This window comes from Nerophis lumbriciformis, linkage group LG19, assembly GCF_033978685.3.
Source record: "Nerophis lumbriciformis linkage group LG19, RoL_Nlum_v2.1, whole genome shotgun sequence".
Lineage (NCBI taxonomy): Eukaryota > Metazoa > Chordata > Actinopteri > Syngnathiformes > Syngnathidae > Nerophis > Nerophis lumbriciformis.
This window is the reverse complement of record NC_084566.2, coordinates 2,057,289-2,075,000: the sequence shown is the minus strand read 5'-3', so window position 1 is coordinate 2,075,000 and position 17,712 is coordinate 2,057,289. Positions and strand designations below refer to the sequence as shown.

The window sequence follows — 17,712 nt, the reverse complement described above, 5'->3', positions numbered from 1 at the left end:
TGTGAACATGAAGGGTAGAAAAACAAAAACATCTACAATCTGATATATGTGAAGCTTTAGAACTTTCTTGTAAAAATCTCCTTCCCCGTCTGTCCCTGACACCCACATTTCAGGCTGGCCGCTCTGGAAACACTCTGTGGAAACGCTCCCCACCCACACTGCTTGGTGCCTCGTCTGACCTGCTGTGACGTAGATTACCATAGTAACTAGTAGGGTTGTACGGTATATGGGTATTAGTATAGTACCGGGATACTAATGAATCATATTCGGTACTATACCGCCTCTGAAAAGTACCGGTCTGCCACACCCGAAGATTTTTTGTTAAAATAAAGCCAATAATGCAATTTTTTCTGGTCCCCTTTATTTACAAAAGTATCGAAAAGTACCGAAAAGTATCAAAATAATATTGGTGTCAGGACAACACTAGTCACTAAAATATCATGCAAAAGCACAGATTGCAACCATTGAAATACTTAGTATAGTTCAAGACTTACGGTCATTAGAAAACATCAGTGCACATCATAATGGCAGCTACACTTTCCATCTTAAAGATCTAAAAAAAATATTTGGGAATGTCCGGCGGGCCAGATTGAAAAGCTTAATTTGCCCAGGTCTGCTCTAGCCGATACTGTTCTTGCTTTATTTTTTTTCTTTGAAAAATTTAACAGCCCTTTAATACATTCATTAATTAAAAATGTTGCATTTTATCTACATGAATAATTTAATTAAATTAATTTTAAATATTAAAAACAGATATAACAATTATCATATCCATTCATAGCTTGAACCAATTTGCTTGTTCTTGAACATTTTTTGCACTTAAAATCAATCAAATAACTCTCCTATCCTGTGATGAAAAAGTTGCTTGGGCAAGGTAAATGACATCCGGTCCTTGTTTATAGACAGCCTCCCTTCTCCGTGACGACGTTAAAATAAAAAAAAGGAAAAGAGAAAGGTGGTTTTTGCTCTACAGCCTTGCTAAGGAGGGTTCCCATTGTAAACAGGAGTGGTGAACGGCCCCTTTTCCTTTCATCCCCCTGCTGGAAGCACGCTGCCTTTGTCTCACGGAGGACTGAACAAGCTACGCTACACCGCTCAAATACCTGGGAACTACCACCGGCCCAGTGGGGGAAAAAGAGGAGGAGGAAGTAAAGTGTGATATGACTAAAAAGGAACACAAGCTGTTATTACAGGCATCAGAGAGAAGTACGTCAAGTACAACATCTGCGTCTTTACTGTTTTTATCAACTCAGAAATATTATGAATTTGCCAATATAGTATAATTGTTTTAAGTAGACTGTCGGTTTTACAGTAAAAACTTTACATTTACAAAATTCTACTGTAATAAAAAAAATTAAAAAAAGCTGGCAGCTTAGTTGCCAGAATTTTTGTGTTAAATTGACATTGTTTTTTTACAACATTATATTGTTCATGGAAAAACAGTACAAGGTATTTTTTTTATTCTGGCAATTTAGCTACCAGTTTTTCTACCGTAAGAACAAACGTCTTTCCATTTACAGTAATACACCGTTAAAAACAACAACTCTAGATTTTACAGTCAAAAACTGGCAGCTCAGTCAACAGAATTTTAACGCAAAATTACAGAAATATGCTGTAATTTTTCATTCATTTGATGGGTAGTTTGCTGTAAAGTATTTTTATTTAGACAAAATCATGTTTGGAAAATATGATAATATATATTATCATATTATTTTTATTTTTTTTCTAAATGTAAAAGACTTCCTTGTGGTCTACATAACATGTGATGGTGGTTCTTTGGTCAAAATGTTGCATAGATGATGTTTTACAGATCATCTTCCAGCCGCTTTCTGACAGTCGCTTCAAGATGCGCCGTTTTGTGGGCGGTCTTATTTACGTGGCTCACCTTCGACAGCGTCTTCTCCCCGTCATCTTTGTTGTAGCAGTGTAGCGTGCAAGGACCGGAGTGGAAGAAGTGTCAAAAGATGGAGCTAACTGTTTTAATGACATTCAGACTTTACTTCAATCAATAACGGAGCAGCATCTCCTCATCCGGAAACAACAACGCCGGAAATGTGTCCCATGAAAAACCGTCCGACTGGAACTCTCTAATAACTAAAGTTCCTTGGGTGAATAATATAAAACTCACTACACCGGTATGTTTTAGTGCTTTCATGGCGAGTTTAATGACAGATATAAGTAAGAACTTTACACTACTTTATATTAGATATGGTAACAGTGGAGGATGAATGTTCCAAAACAAGAAGATAGAGAAAAGAAGAAGCTTATCGACTACGGTGTCGGCAAGGACTACAAAGGCGAACGCACGCAATTTTTCAGGACTTATGCAGATCCCAAATACAGATCAGCAGGTACCAGAAGGTAAGAAAAGTTGTTTTGCATAATATTGCATAACAAAACGGCAGATAATATGTCTTACCTTATACACACACCATAATAATACTCGTATGTTGAAGCACAGTACAATCAATTTTCAATGGAACATACAAAATGTTGGTGTTGCTCACTTCAGTAATATTACACATATCTCTTATGTGTGACTGCCATCATATTGCAGTCCACACGTATCTCTTATGTGTGACTGCCATCTGCTAGTCACACTTATCATTACACCATGTACCAAATAAAATTGCTTCGAGTTCGGTAAGCAAAACCAGAATTATTCCGTACATTAGGCGCAGTTTTGAGGAAAATAAAAGATTTTAAGTGTGCCTTATAGTCCGAAAAACACGGTACTTTATTGACACATATCATTTCCGGGTGTTTGCAGGCCAGATAAAATGATGTCGCGGGCCAGATCTGAATCCCGGGCCTTGAGTTTGACAGCTGTGCTCTGGAACAACTTGCACCAGTCCCTCCGTGATCTTGACTGTGTTGACACTTTTAAGAAGCATTTGAAAACTTCTCTTTTGAGTAAAGCTTTTAGTTAATGCACCTTTTAACAATCATTTTTAACCACCTTTATATCCTTTTTATGTTGTTGTTTTCATTGAATTGTTGTTTTACTTCGCCTATGATTTGCGCAGCGCTTTGTGATTTGATCTGTGAAAAGCGCTTTATAAATAAAATGTACTTACTTACTGACTTCAAGTCTATCATCCTTCACGAAAAGTAGAAACTCAGCAATTAGGGCCCACCCCCCACCCTAGACACACACTTCCATGCCAGCTCAGCAGTAAAGCGCCACTTCCTGTATACGAGGGCCCGTATAGGGGTGAAGTGAGTTGAAGTCCTTTACGTTCCAGTCTGCACAGACCTCTCTGTCACACCTCATAAAGCAGAGCTCAAGCAGCAGACTGGCGTTTAAACCCGGGGGGGTTTCTCATTGGGGGGGGCTATGTGAGGCAAAATAAGGACAAAAAAGGAAGAAAACAGAAGATTCCACTGGAAGACTGAACGTTTTAATTGTGTCCTCATTTTGAAGTTTGGGGCCTAATTGTCAGGAGAAGCCACCCGTTTATTTTCAAACAGTCCACAAAGAATGTCTGTCATTTCCTGGCGTTCCCCACTTCCATATGAAGCCCCGCCCCTTTTCCTTCAGGAACAATGGGAAAGATTCCAAAATTTCCACGGGGAGTTCCTCGTGCGGTCGAGCATGTTGCGACAGGACCGTCGCCGTCGCTGTGATTAAAGCCTTCTCGCCGTCTGGTAAAGGAGCGAACCCAAGACAGAGCAGATGTTCCCACTTTAACGGGTTTTCGCCGACCTCCTCCCGACCGTCTGACCCGTATTGTAGGGGGGGGGGGGGAATCAAACGAGATATTTTAATTAAGCGAAAAGGGGCGGCGGTTCAAATGTCATGTGATCCTGGACGCACCAATAAGACCCTGGGAAGCCACCTGGCTTGACCCCCACAGACCTGAGCCTTTGGCTAGACGTGAGGTCACTCCTCGAGATGGGTAGTATATTGTGGACGCCTCAGGCGGGGTGAAAAGTGGGTGTGGGGGTGGGATGCGGGGAGGGGGGGGTCTCGATTACCTAACCCACAGGTGTCAAACCCAAGGCCCGAGGGCCAGTTGTGGGCCTCAGTGAAAACAAGTTTGACACCCCTGACCTACAGTAACCCACAGGTGTCAAACTCGTGGCCCGCCACTTCATTTTATTTGGCCCTTGAAAGCCTGGAAAAAAATGGGTTTCAATAAAATACTAAGTAAATAATTATTATTTTTTTTCTTACAAAATAAATTGGTTTTTTTTTCAATTTTGACAGACAAAAAAAATGCATATCCATCTATCCATTTTCTACCGCTTATTCCCTTCGGGGTCGCGGGGGGCGCTGGAGCCTAATATTTTAAGCTTAAATATTATCTGATCATGCCAATGATATTATTATATACTGTATTGTAAAACTATTTTTGTGAGATAAAAACAAATACTTAAATATCTGCTTGTCACCTTAATGATTTTAAAGCAAGTTATACATAAAAAAATGTAATAATCAAATGCATATGCATTTCGATGAATCATGATTAATCACAGGTTATTACCGGCATGCATAATGTAAATCCATTTTTAAAAAGCGGCCATCTGAAAAGCACCCATTACTGCGATGTGGGAGTTTGACACCCCTGACCTACAGTAACCCACAGGTGTCCAACTCAAGGCCCAGGGGGCGGATGTGGCCCTCCACTTCATTTTATTTGGACCACCAGCCTGGAAATAATATGTATCTATAAAGTACTGTAACTTTTCTTACTAAATGTATTCTTTCTTTCTATTTTGGGGGGGGAAAAATATATGTACTCCATGTAATCGCAAATTATGTTCATTTAAATATTGTCAAATTATACTAAAATATAATATCAAACATTTAAGCCATTTTTTAAATAGAAATAAATACTAATAATAATGATTTCAAAGCAAGTTATCCATCATATTGTGCAATTTAAAAGTAGTAATAGATTTCATGGTAAAATTGTGAAATTTACTGTGGTTTTTACAGCATTTTTCTCAAAATGAATAATACTTTTTTACTGTAATAAACTGTGGTGCCGTTTTGGCATTTATAATAATACACCAAAAAAATCTACAGTTGTTGATTTTCGGTAAAAAAAAAACACAAAAAAACCTGGCAGCTCAGGTGCCAAAATTTTACTGAAAGATTGTAGTTTTTTTTATTCAGAGTAAAAAAACAAATGTACATTTTACAGTAAAATTTTGGCAACTGAGCTGCCTTTTGTTTTTTACCATACAAACAGCAGTACTGTTTTTCCATTTACAGTAATATACACTACATTTTGAGGTGAAATTATTGCAACTTACCATCATTTTTGTACATTTTAGTTTTTAAAAATTCCACTGATAAAATGCTTAAAAAATAGTGTAACAATAATATTCACTGTTAAAAGCGGCCCTCTGGGGCCAAACATAACTGCGATGTGGCCCTCAGTGTAAACGACTTTAACACCTCTGACGTAACCTTTCCATTTACACAGCGACGCTCTAAACCAGACCTGGGCAAAATACGGCCTGCAAGCCACATGAGGCCCGTTATGATTTTCAATCCGGCCCGCTGGACGTTCTACATCATTTTTAAGACCTTTAACATTAAAACTGTCGCCGCCATTATGATGTGCAGTGCTGTTTTTAAAAGACTGTAAGTCTTGAACTATAGAAAGTATTTCAATGGTTGGAATCTGCGCTTTTGGGTTTTATAGGAGTTATTACGGTAATCTACGTCACAGCAGCTCAGACCAGGAACAAAGCAGAGTGGGCGGGGTTTGTTTTCAGAGCAGCCTGCCCCAAATGCGTGTGTCAGAAACAGATGTGGAAGCAGATTTTTACGTGATAATATATCATATTTTAGGTGTTTATTACACTTTGCATTCATATTTTGCTGTTTTTTTTACATTTTTGTTGTGTTTTGCTTGATTGTAAAAGATACACAACTATCGAGGAGTTGCTCTGAGAAGGAAAAGATGTTCATATGTTGTTAATATTCAGTGTTTTATTGTTCAATGTTAATATTGTAAATCCCACTTTCTTTATTTACATGTACATTTTGGGTGTCTCTTTAAGTAAAAAACTGTAAAATTCCATTCCGTGGTCTGTCATAACTTTTTTAGAACTCTATCGAACATTATTTCTTTCATTAGTGTTCCTGAAAAAAAGGGACCCAAACACACATACTGTACAGCAGACTTTTACAGCTAAACGTGTATATATATCATTTATACACACATACACATTGGCCCCCCAGACACATTTTTTTCTCTCAATGTGGCCCCCGAGTCAAAATATTTGCCCAGCTGTGCTCTAAACACACATATGGACACAAGTCTGTGAACTCATTGACCGCTTCACGCCATTTACCTGCAAGGCCCGCCGACATGCTATCGTGGCTCCGCCCACACGCCCGCAGCTTTGAGTCCATGGAGGAAGCCTGCAAGTGAAACAGAAACACATTGCTTTGAGATCTACTCCCTCTGGGCGTGTTTGCTTTCCGTGTCTTCCAGTCGACTGATTTAGGATTTCACGAGTTGAGACGACCAAAGTTAACACACTTCTCTTCCTCTCAGTCAATGCCCAACAGTTGATGGCGGCAGGAAGTGGATCTGCTGGGAGTCGTGTGATGTGCGGTCGGACTCCCTGATGATAACGACATTAGAGTTTCACCAGACGGAGCTGCAGGAAGGTTTGGGGAAAAAGACGCGCCTCAGTGCCTCTCAGTCGGATGGAACGCTTCACAAGTGCTAATGGGAGTTCGCATCAGTGTTGCAGCAGGAGACAGAAGAACTAAACAACTACAAATGTGTGCTTCATTCACTAACCGTGTTACAAAAAAGATCAATTGGAACAGGGGTCCCCAAACTTTCTGACCCAATGGTCGCATTGGATTAAACAAATTTGGCCAGGGGCTGGGCTATACATACATATATGTATGCATATATATATATATATATATATATATATATATATATATATACTTTAGGTAAGGGAAAAACACAGAGGCTATTTCATCCCTACAAGCCTGTTTCGCAGGTTTGCCTGCTCTTCAGGGGATTTTATTGAAGTGTCTGTGTATATAGGGTACCATAAATATATATATATATATATATATATATATATATATATATATATATATATATATATATATATATATATATATATATATATATATATATATATATATATATATATATATATATATATATAGTTTCTGTGGTTTATCCGTTATACAGTGCTTAATACCGGGGTAGAGCGGACTATACATAAGGTCAGGGAAAAAGACAGGCTATTTCATCCCTACTAAATCCCCTGAAGAGCAGGCTTGTAGGGATGAAATAGCGTCTGTGTTTTTTTTCCTGACCTAATGCGTATATATATATATATATACAGTATATATATATAAATTGCTTTTTCCTTACACTGAAAAAAAAAGTCATGTCCACTGATATTTAAAAACTATACACTCTGAGTCTATTTTACTTTTCCCCAATGATTTCGCCATTTTTTTCCCTCGTGTACTAATTGACTGAAAGCGTGATGACGTCACGTTATCGATGGTAAAATGCATTTTTTAGAAAATATGATTTGCCAGAGCGGTTAGAAGACCCCGAGAGTAACCAGCGGTAGAAAATGGATTGATGGATGGACTAGAAAGGAGAGATTTAAAAAAATAAAGAAATAAAAAATAAAGAAATAAATAGATACATATATATATATATATATATATATATATATATATATATATATATATATATATATATATATATATATATATATATATATATATACCGTATTTTCCGCACTATAAGGCGCACCTAAAAACCACACATTTTCTCAAAAGCTGACAGTGCGCCTTATAACCCGGTGCGCTTTATTACGATTCATTTTCATAAAGTTTCGATCTCGCAACTTCGGTAAACAGCCGCCATCTTTTTTCCCGGTAGAACAGGAAGCGCTTCTTCTTCTACGCAAGCAACCGCCAAGGTAAGCACCCGCCCCCATAGAACAGGAAGCGCTTCTTCTTCTACTGTAAGCAACCACCCGCCCCCGGAAGAAGAAGAAAAAACGCGCGGATATCACCGTACGTTTCATTTCCTGTTTACATCTGTAAAGACCACAAAATGGCTCCTACTAAGCGACAAGGATCCGGTTCATAAAAAGACGCAATCTCTCCATCCGCACACGGATTACTACCGTATTTCACAGCAACTGATATTCCTGTGAACCGCACTGTGGAACGGGAGCACGTACGGTGAATATTCGCACCACAGGGAATGAGAAGTCATCCTTCACTGTGGTTCTAGCTTGCCATGCTAACTTCCACCCATGGTGATATTCAAAAGGAAGACCTTGCCAAAAGAGACCTTTCCAGCCGGCGTCATCATAAAAGCTAACTCGAAGGGATGGATGGATGAAGAAAAGATGAGCGAGTGGTTAAGGGAAGTTTACGCGAAGAGGCCGGGTGGCTTTTTTCACACAGCTCCGAAGGCGAACACACCTTCACTAAGACGGGCAGACAGCGCCGGACGACATACGCCAACATTTGCCAGTGGATCGTAAATGCCTGGGCAGATATTTCGGTCACAACTGTGGTCCGAGCTTTCCGGAAGGCAGGATTCACAGAACAACAGCGACACTGACTCCGATGACTTCGACGAGACGGAACCGGCCATTTTGGATACCACGCTTGCGCAACTTTTCAATTCGGACACCGAAGACGAAGAATTCGAAGGATTTACGAATGAAGAATAACTTCAGAAGGTGAGCGCTATGTTTATTTTGTGTGTTGTGACATTAACGTTCGAGCAACATTATGTTGCTATTGCTCTACACCATTTTGAATTTTACTATGTTTGTGATTGCACATTTGCGTACATTTTGGGACAGAGTTGTTAGAACGCTGGTTTTCAATATATTATTAAAGTTTGACTGAACTATCTGACTGTTTTTTTGACATTCCCTTTAGCGCAGCGTAGGCGCGGCTTATAATCCGGGGCGGCTTATTGGTGGACAAAGTTATGAAATATGTAATTCATTGAAGGTGCGGCTAATAATCCGGTGCGCCTTATAGTGCGGAAAATACGGTATATACTTTTTTTTTTACTTGGAACTACCCGTGGGCCGGATTTTGGACGCTGGCGGGCAAGGTCTGGCCTGCGGGCCGTAGTTTGGGGACCCCTGTGATAGAATATACACTCAATGACAGCTAACGTAGGCTATCCAAATTGCTATTATTAGCTAACAACACCTAAAGCTAAAGCATGTGTGACGTACGTACGTAATTACTTCAAATATGATTTGCCAGAGCGTTTAGGAGACCCCGAGAGTAACAAGCGATAATAAATGGATTCATGGATGGGCAAAAAGGACAGATTGAAAAAATTATAATAAAAAAATAGTTTAAAAAAAGTTAATAAATAAATAAACTTTTTTTTTTAGTCGAGACTACCTGCTACCTGTGGGCCGGATTTTGGACGCTGGCAGGCCGTATCCGGCCGTAGTTTGGGGACCAGTGAATTAGAATAATACATACAAACCCTTCATTTATTGAATCACAAATATTGAAATTCAACGATTTGAATGATGTAAAAAGCAAACTATAACCTGCTAGCCAAGAATGTTCAACAATTATTCTCAACAAAAGAGGATAAATATAACCTTAGAGGAAAATCTAATTTAAAACATGTGTACGCTCGTACAACACTTAAAACCTTTAGCATATACATATGTGGAATTAAATGATGGAATGGATTAAGCAAATAAATCCAACAAAGCACCAATATGATTCAGTTTACAAACTACAAGTGCTCACAAAGTACACAGAACAATAATTATGATGAACATCTTGAACCCTTTTTTTTTTTTAGATAAAGATTATTTATGTATTTAATATTTGTTTACTTACTGTGGTATATTACTTATCTATTATTTATTTATTCACTATTCTGTTACAGAGAACAAGGACATGGGATAAAATTGCTATGGTATGAAAAGGGGTAGGATTAAATAAGCTCCCACTCCTTTTCGGACTGTTGTAATGAAACAACTGGAAATATGTGATAGTATCATATGCATGTTCCAAATAAACTGAAACTGAACTGAACTGGACTGAACATCCGCCCGCGACCTCAGACTGGATGAAACAGATGTGGAATGTACTCCGCCCCCAAGTCTCCCATCCATGTGCATCCTTCTTTAGTGGAACACTTTAGTCCACATGTTCCAAACTTAAGGCCCGGGGGTCAAATCTGGCCCGCCACATCAATTTTTGTGGCCCCCGAAAGCGTGGAAATAATAGGTGTAAATAAAGTACCTTATCTTTTCTTAATAAATGTATTACAAAAATAAATGTACTGCGTACAATTACATATATTTACACTTTAATCATCTTTAATAGTAAAACAAAATATATCATCATACATTTCAAAACAATGTTATTGTTCAAATAAAGATAAATAGTTAAGTATTTGCTTGACTTCAAGTAATCAAACACAATTTTACAGTACATTTTTTTACAGTAAAATCCACTTTCAATGTAGAGTAATAATACACTATAAAACACAACAACCATAGATTTAACAGTACAAAAAACTTGCATGAATTTTTACATTAAAAAAAAACAGTGGTACCATTTTTCCATTCCATTTAATTTAATTCCATGTTTTTATTTTTTTTATTTTATATGCTGCAAAAAAAAACAACCTGCAAATATTGCAGTAAAACTGTGGCGACTGAGCTGCCAGTTTTACACAGTAAAGATTTGGTTATGTACAGCGTATGTAAAAAAAGACAATTATACACATTTTATACATACACATTTATATTTATACTGTATATTATTCACTGTTACAAGCGGCTCTCGGAGTGCGGCCAAAACTGCAATGTGGCCTGCAAAATGAATGAAAACCACTTTGACACGCCTAGTTTAGTGGAACAAAACCATCATCTTCAGCCAGTTTTGCAGGATGAACTCCGAAAGTGAGTTTTGCCTCCACAGAAGGCAAATAGGAAAAAGTGTGACGATAACCATAAAACCAAAAAATGGAATGCAACATACTGTTGGAAAGCTACTCTAATATTTGAATTTAATCATTGTTGGAATTCTTATTAATATTGATACTGTTGTTGAAATCATCCTTTTTTTGTGTGCCATGTTTGTGTCTTCTCAATCGCTCTGTTGGTTGCTATTCGGAATGTTTATGGGCTGGGATTGGTTTGGAATTGGAATTGTGTTATTTTGTTGGACTGAATATAATTTTAAAAATGTAAAAAAAAAAAAAATAATTTATCATTAATATATGTTTTACGATGTATAAAATGTATCATTAATATAATCATACCATGAACTAGATTTCAATGACATGCATCTTTAACACATTATAACTAGGGTTGACAAAAATAGCGAGTTAACTCATGTGTTTAATCACAAAACATTATCGTATTAGTCATGTAAAAATACAGATTAATCACGCATTTTACCCAGATGTTTACCTGAAAGGCAGCACGAGTGCATACATCCATGCAAAGATGAGTGAGGAGACTCCGACTGGTGTGCTCGCTGGTTCATTTCACTCCAAAATACACCTTGACCGGACTTGAGATAAAACTATTACCAAGTTTGGAGCAAATAAAATATGTGCATTCAAGTAACAAGTAAAAAATAATATTCCTGTATGACATTCTGACAATAAAACTGCATTTGTGTCCAAATACTAGGCTGCTTTTTTAAGTACATTTAAATTATGCAAGCGAGTAATAACCTGTAATTAATCAAGATTATTTCAAATTCAAAAGTGTGATTAATCCGATTAAATAAAATGTATTGTTTGACAACACTAATCATAACATAAACGCATGCAATATACCGACCACAACACTTATTCATTCAAGCAGTACCTAAAAAAACGCCACCAGGGGACAGAATTGCACTGCAAATCCCTTCCGTCTTCCAAAGTAGTTTTACTTTTGTTTTATTTAGTATTCGTCTTACACTTGCATGGCATTTGTGAAATTACTTAAAAACGTTGCATGCCACATTCGTAATGATGTTGTCATGGAAACAGACTCTGGGTCATAATAATAATAATAATAATAATTCCCTTGACTGACTTGATTATTTCTAATTGTTTTGGGAAAAGTCAAGCAGGTTGACTTAAGACATTCCATCGCATTCAATGGTCGAGATTTTCTCCAACTGCAGGACTAAAATGGTTTAATTTTAGTTTTGACTTTTTCTTACACTTGCATGACCGTTAAGAATGGTAAAATGCTACTGAAAACATCGCCGGCAGAGTTAATAAAGGTTTGTTTTTATTATGGCAAGGTTTGACTAAATGAATGCACTGCATGAGATAAAACAACCATCTTTAAGAGCTTCTACTGTATTTAATCAGCCTAAAACACTCCAACTTATCAGCATAAAGTGGAGAGTTTCTCATTAAAGGCAACACACTTTTCCATGTCTTTAAATCACGTTGCGTTCAAAGCCTTGTTTAATGCAACGCTGCAATAAGCATCTAGACCAGGCGTGTCAATCTCGTTTTCATTGAGGGCCACATGGCAGTTATGGCTGCCATCAGAGGGCCGCTTGTAACAGTGAATACTATTATTACATTCTTAAAAAATAAAATGTAAAAAAATATGGTAAGTTGCAATCATTTCACCTCAAAATGTAGTTTATATTATTGTAAATGGAAAAACAGTTCTGCTGTTTTTATGGTAAAAAAAAAAAAAAAAAAAAGGCAGCTCAGTTGCCATAATTTTACTGTAAAATGTACATTTATTTTTTTACTGTAAATAAAAAACACTGCAATTTTACAGTAAAATTTTGTCACCTGAGCTGCCAGTTTGTTTTTTGGTTCTCACCACAAATCAACAAGTGTAGATTTTTCGGTGTAATGCCAAAACGGCACCACAGTTTATTACAGTAAAAAAAGTACTGTTTTTTTTTTTCATTTAGAGAAAAATGCTGTAAAAACCACAGTAAATTTCACAATTTTTCCATGAAATCTATTGCTACTTTTACATTGCAAAATTTGATGGATAACTTGCTTTGAAATCATTATTATTAGTATTTATTTCTAATTAAAAAATGGTTTGAATGTTTGATAATATAATTTTGCATAATTAGACAATATTTAAGTTAATATAATTTGCGGTTACATGGAGTACATATATTTTTTTTCTCCCAAAATAAAAAGAAAGAATATATTTAGTAAGAAAAGTTACAGTACTTTATTGATACATATTATTTCCAGGCTTTCGAGGGGCCAAATAAAATGAAGTGGCGGGCCACATCTGGCCCCCGGGCCTTGAGTTTGACATCTTTGGACTAAATGACTGCACTAAGCGTCTACACCAGGGATGTCAAAGTGGTTTTCATTGAGGGCCACATGGCAGTTATGGCTGTCATCAGAGGGCCGCTTGTAACAGTGAATAATGAATGAATTTGCCAATATAATATAATTGTGTTAAGTAGACTGTCGATTTTACAGTAAAAACTTTACATTTACAACATTTTACTGTAAAATTGTGTTTTACGGTAAATGGAAAAACAGTACCACTGTTTTTGGGGGTTTTTTTACGGAAAAAGTTGGCCAGGGTTGCCAGATTTTTTGTGTTAAATTTACATTGTTTTTACAACATTATATTGTTCATGGAAAAACAGTACAAGTTCCTTTTTTATTCTCTGCCAGTTTTTCTACCGTAAAAACAAATCTAGCATCTTTCCATTTACAGTAGTACACCGTTAAAAACAACAACCCTAGATTTTACAGTCAAAAACTGGCAGCTCAGTCAACAGAATTTTGACGCAAAAAACAGTAGTAGTTTTTTTTCAATTCACAGTAATATGCTGTAAAGAACAACGTTACATTTTTTGTCATTTTTATTAATTTGACGGATAGTTTGCTGTAAAGTTAAGTATTTTTATTTAGACAAAAACATGTTTGGAAAGTATGATAATATACTGTAATATTTGGTGCAATTTCAAGCAGTACATATATTTTTTCTGTCAAAATGAAAAAAAATCTATTACATTTAGCAAGAAAATATGAAGTACTTTGTTGACACATATCATTTCCAGGTGTTTGCAGGCCAGATAAAATGATGTGGCGGGCCAGATCTGGCCCCCGGGCCTTGAGTTTGACACCTGTGCTCTGGAACAACCTGCACCAGTCCTTCCGTGATCTTGACACTTTTAAGAAGCATTTGAAAACTTCTCTGTTTAGTAAAGCTTTTAGTTAATGCACCTTTTAACTATCATTCTTAATCCATTTTGTATCCTTTTCATGATGTTGCCCCTGTTGTAGTGTTGTTCCAAAACCAATATTTTGGTACCGGTACCAAAATGTAAAGGGGATCCCCAAAAAATTGCATTATTGGCTTTATTTTAACAAAAAATCTCTGCCAACAGAATGTTCACGCAAAAACTAGGAGTAGTTTTTTTCGATTTAGACTCAGACTTGGACAAACTTTATTGATCCACAAGGGAAATTGTTCCACACAGTAGCTCAGTTACAAAGGATGGAAAGGGTGAGGATGGAGGACGGAAAGGACAATGCAGGTATAAAGTAGACTAAAAATGTACCATAGTAGCAATATAAGTAGCAATATACTATTTACAGTAATATGCTGTAAAGAAGAACTAAAATGTATTGTCATTTTTATTAATTTGATGGGTAGTTTGCTGTAAAGTTAAGTATTTTTTTTAAACAAAAACATGTTTGGAAATATACTGTAATATTTGTTGCAATATTGGAGACTATTCAAGTTTAAAAGGCATGCAATTTTGTGAAATTGAAAAAAAATCAATTACATTAAGTGAGAAAATATGAGGTACTTTATTGACACATATCATTTCCAGGTGTTTGCGGGCCAGATTAAATGACGTGGCGGGCCATATCGGGCCCCCGGGCCTTGAGTTTGACACCCGTGGTCTAGTCCTACTATATTCCAGATGGCAGAATAATTTACGGAGACGGCCTCATTAACCGTACGCCACATTAGTGCTGAGAGACGTGCTTGCAGGAAAAAGCAGCATATCATTGTCAACCCTCCCCAAAAAAAGGGAAGCGGTTTCTACTGAAGATGATCTTCCAAAGAGTGGACGCCCTGAAAATGGCAGTCGAGCCATGTGAGACATTCACATGCGCAAAAGGACCACACTTTGTTACGTCTATTTTCTTTTTGCAGAGGCGTTTAAAAGGCATAAATGAGGAATAGCAGCAGTGTGTGTTTTTTTTTCCTGGGTTAAACACACACACCATGCGTCATGGCGTGGTCGTGGACGGGGTGGTGGCTCTGAATGATGGCTGTCTGCTCTTCAGGTGCCTGTGTGTGTGTGTGTGTGTGTGTGTGTGTGTGTGTGTGTGTGTGTGTGTGTGTGTGTGTGTGTGTGTGTGTGTGTGTGCGTGTGTGTGTGTGTGTGTGTATATATGTATGTGTGTATGTTTATATGTATGTGTGTGTGTATGTATGATTTCCCCCCTGAGGAGAAGGAGGTGCTGCTGTGTAATGTCGATACAATGACAGATGGCCCACACAAAGCCGGTGCGCATTGTTCAAGCTGCAAAAATAATAGCCACCATTGTTTGCGCACATCCATTTTCTACCGCTTGTCCCCTTTGGTCTAGCGGATTGCAAGTTAAAACGGTTCGCAGAAACTTTACGTTATCAATGAATTAGGTCACTCGTGGACGCCTCTTAAAAGAAACACTAGATAAGTTGGAGTTTCTAAAGGGTCACGCAGTTGTTATGAATTTTTTTTTTTTTTTTTAAACTATATCCACACATTCCGTTACAGTTTCCCCACATTTTAAATGTCCACGCATACTCACGCCGGTGGTCCAACAAGCAGATGTCCACCGGTGACTATTCTCACTCCCCCTCCGTCCGGTCCCGGAGCAACTCCACACCGAATGAGCGCCGGTGCCCGAAAATCCACTCCTGACGTCTGTTTCGGCAGCTAGAGAAAAGAGGGAGGGGCATCCGGTTCGCACGGATCACCGGGAGGAGCGTGATTGGCTGCAGGCGACATAGCTTGACAGGATGCGCGTCTGCCATTGGACAGCGGCGACCAAGTGGGCGGGGCTAACCCTCATTATTCAGGAGAAAGAGGGCGGGGAGAGAAGGAGGACACTCTACGTTAGCATGCCTGCAGATGTCTGCAGACAATAGACTGTCTCTGTGGCACTTTCACACACAAACATTTCAAATGTTAACAACATGTGTCATCTCAATCAGCACTGTGGTTATTATAGACGAATCACAACGGTTACATATATGTTTCAAGTTATGTACTTTTTACAAATGCGCTATAGACTAAGCCATTCAAAGGACGTACCGTATTTTCCGCACTATAAGGCGCACCGGATTATTAGCCGCACCTTCTATGAATTACATATTTCATAATTTTGTCCACCAATAAGCCGCCCCGGACTATAAGCCGCGCCTACGCTGCGCTAAAGTGAATGTCAAAAAAACGCTGCGCTAAAGTGAATGTCAAAAAAACGCTGCGCTAAAGTGAATGTCAAAAAAACAGTCAGATAGTTCAGTCAAACTTTAATAATATATTGAAAACCAGCGTTCTAACAACTCTGTCCCAAAATGTACGCAAATGTGCAATCACAAACATAGTAAAATTCAAAATGGTGTAGAGCAATAGCAACATAATGTTGCTCGAACGTTAATGTCACAACACACAAAATAAACATAGCGCTCACCTTCTGAAGTTATTCTTCATTCGTAAATCCTTCGAATTCTTCGTCTTCGGTGTCCGAATTGAAAAGTTGCGCAAGCGTGGTATCCAAAATGGCCGGTTCCGTCTCGTCGAAGTCATCGGGAGTCAGTGTCGCTGTTGTTCTGTGAATCCTGCCTTCCGGAAAGCTCGGACCACAGTTGTGACCGAAATATCTGCCCAGGCATTTACGATCCACTGGCAAATGTCGTCCGGCGCTGTCTGCCCGTCTTAGTGAAGGTGTGTTCGCCTTCGGAGCTGTGTGAAAAAAGCCACCCAGCCTCTTCGCGTAAACTTCCCTTAACCACTCGCTCATCTTTTCTTCATCCATCCATCCCTTCGAGTTAGCTTTTATGATGACGCCGGCTGGAAAGGTCTCTTTTGGCAAGGTCTTCCTTTTGAATATCACCATGGGTGGAAGTTAGCATGGCAAGCTAGAACCACAGTGAAGGATGACTTCTCATTCCCTGTGGTGCGAATATTCACCGTACGTGCTCCCGTTCCACAGTGCGGTTCACAGGAATATCAGTTGCTGTGAAATACGGTAGTAATCCGTGTGCGGATGGAGAGATTGCGTCTTTTTATGAACCGGATCGCTTAGTAGGAGCCATTTTGTGGTCTTTACAGATGTAAACAGGAAATGAAACGTACGGTGATATCCGCGCGTTTTTTCTTCTTCTTCCGGGGGCGGGTGGTTGCTTACAGTAGAAGAAGAAGCGCTTCCTGTTCTATGGGGGCGGGTGCTTTCCTTGGCGGTTGCTTGCGTAGAAGAAGAAGCGCTTCCTGTTCTACCGGGAAAAAAGATGGCGGCTGTTTACCGAAGTTGCGAGATTGAAACTTTATGAAAATGAATCGTAATAAAGCGCACCGGGTTATAAGGCGCACTGTCAGCTTTTGAGAACATTTGTGGTTTTTAGGTGCGCCTTATAGTGCGGAAAATACGGTATTTATGAATAAATCAAGCAGTCGCATTAAAAGCATGAAATATCAAGTGTGTGTGTGTGTGTGTGTGTTCTTGTATTTGTACC

The 17,712-nt window shown here is 38.3% G+C and overlaps 1 protein-coding gene across 1 annotated transcript in view; it reads right to left on the bottom strand.

Annotated features, from left to right (window-relative positions):
• LOC133618914 (uncharacterized) overlaps positions 1–15,877 on the bottom strand; it is a 46,350-nt gene extending 30,473 nt beyond the window's left edge. Inside the window, exons 1-2 of the mRNA XM_061979742.1 lie at positions 15,786–15,877; positions 6,313–6,382 (exon numbers count right to left, since the gene is read on the bottom strand). The gene's annotated coding sequence lies outside the window, so the exon portion shown is untranslated. The remainder of the gene's footprint in view (positions 1–6,312; positions 6,383–15,785) is intronic.
• Positions 15,878–17,712: the final 1,835 nt, after the last annotated feature.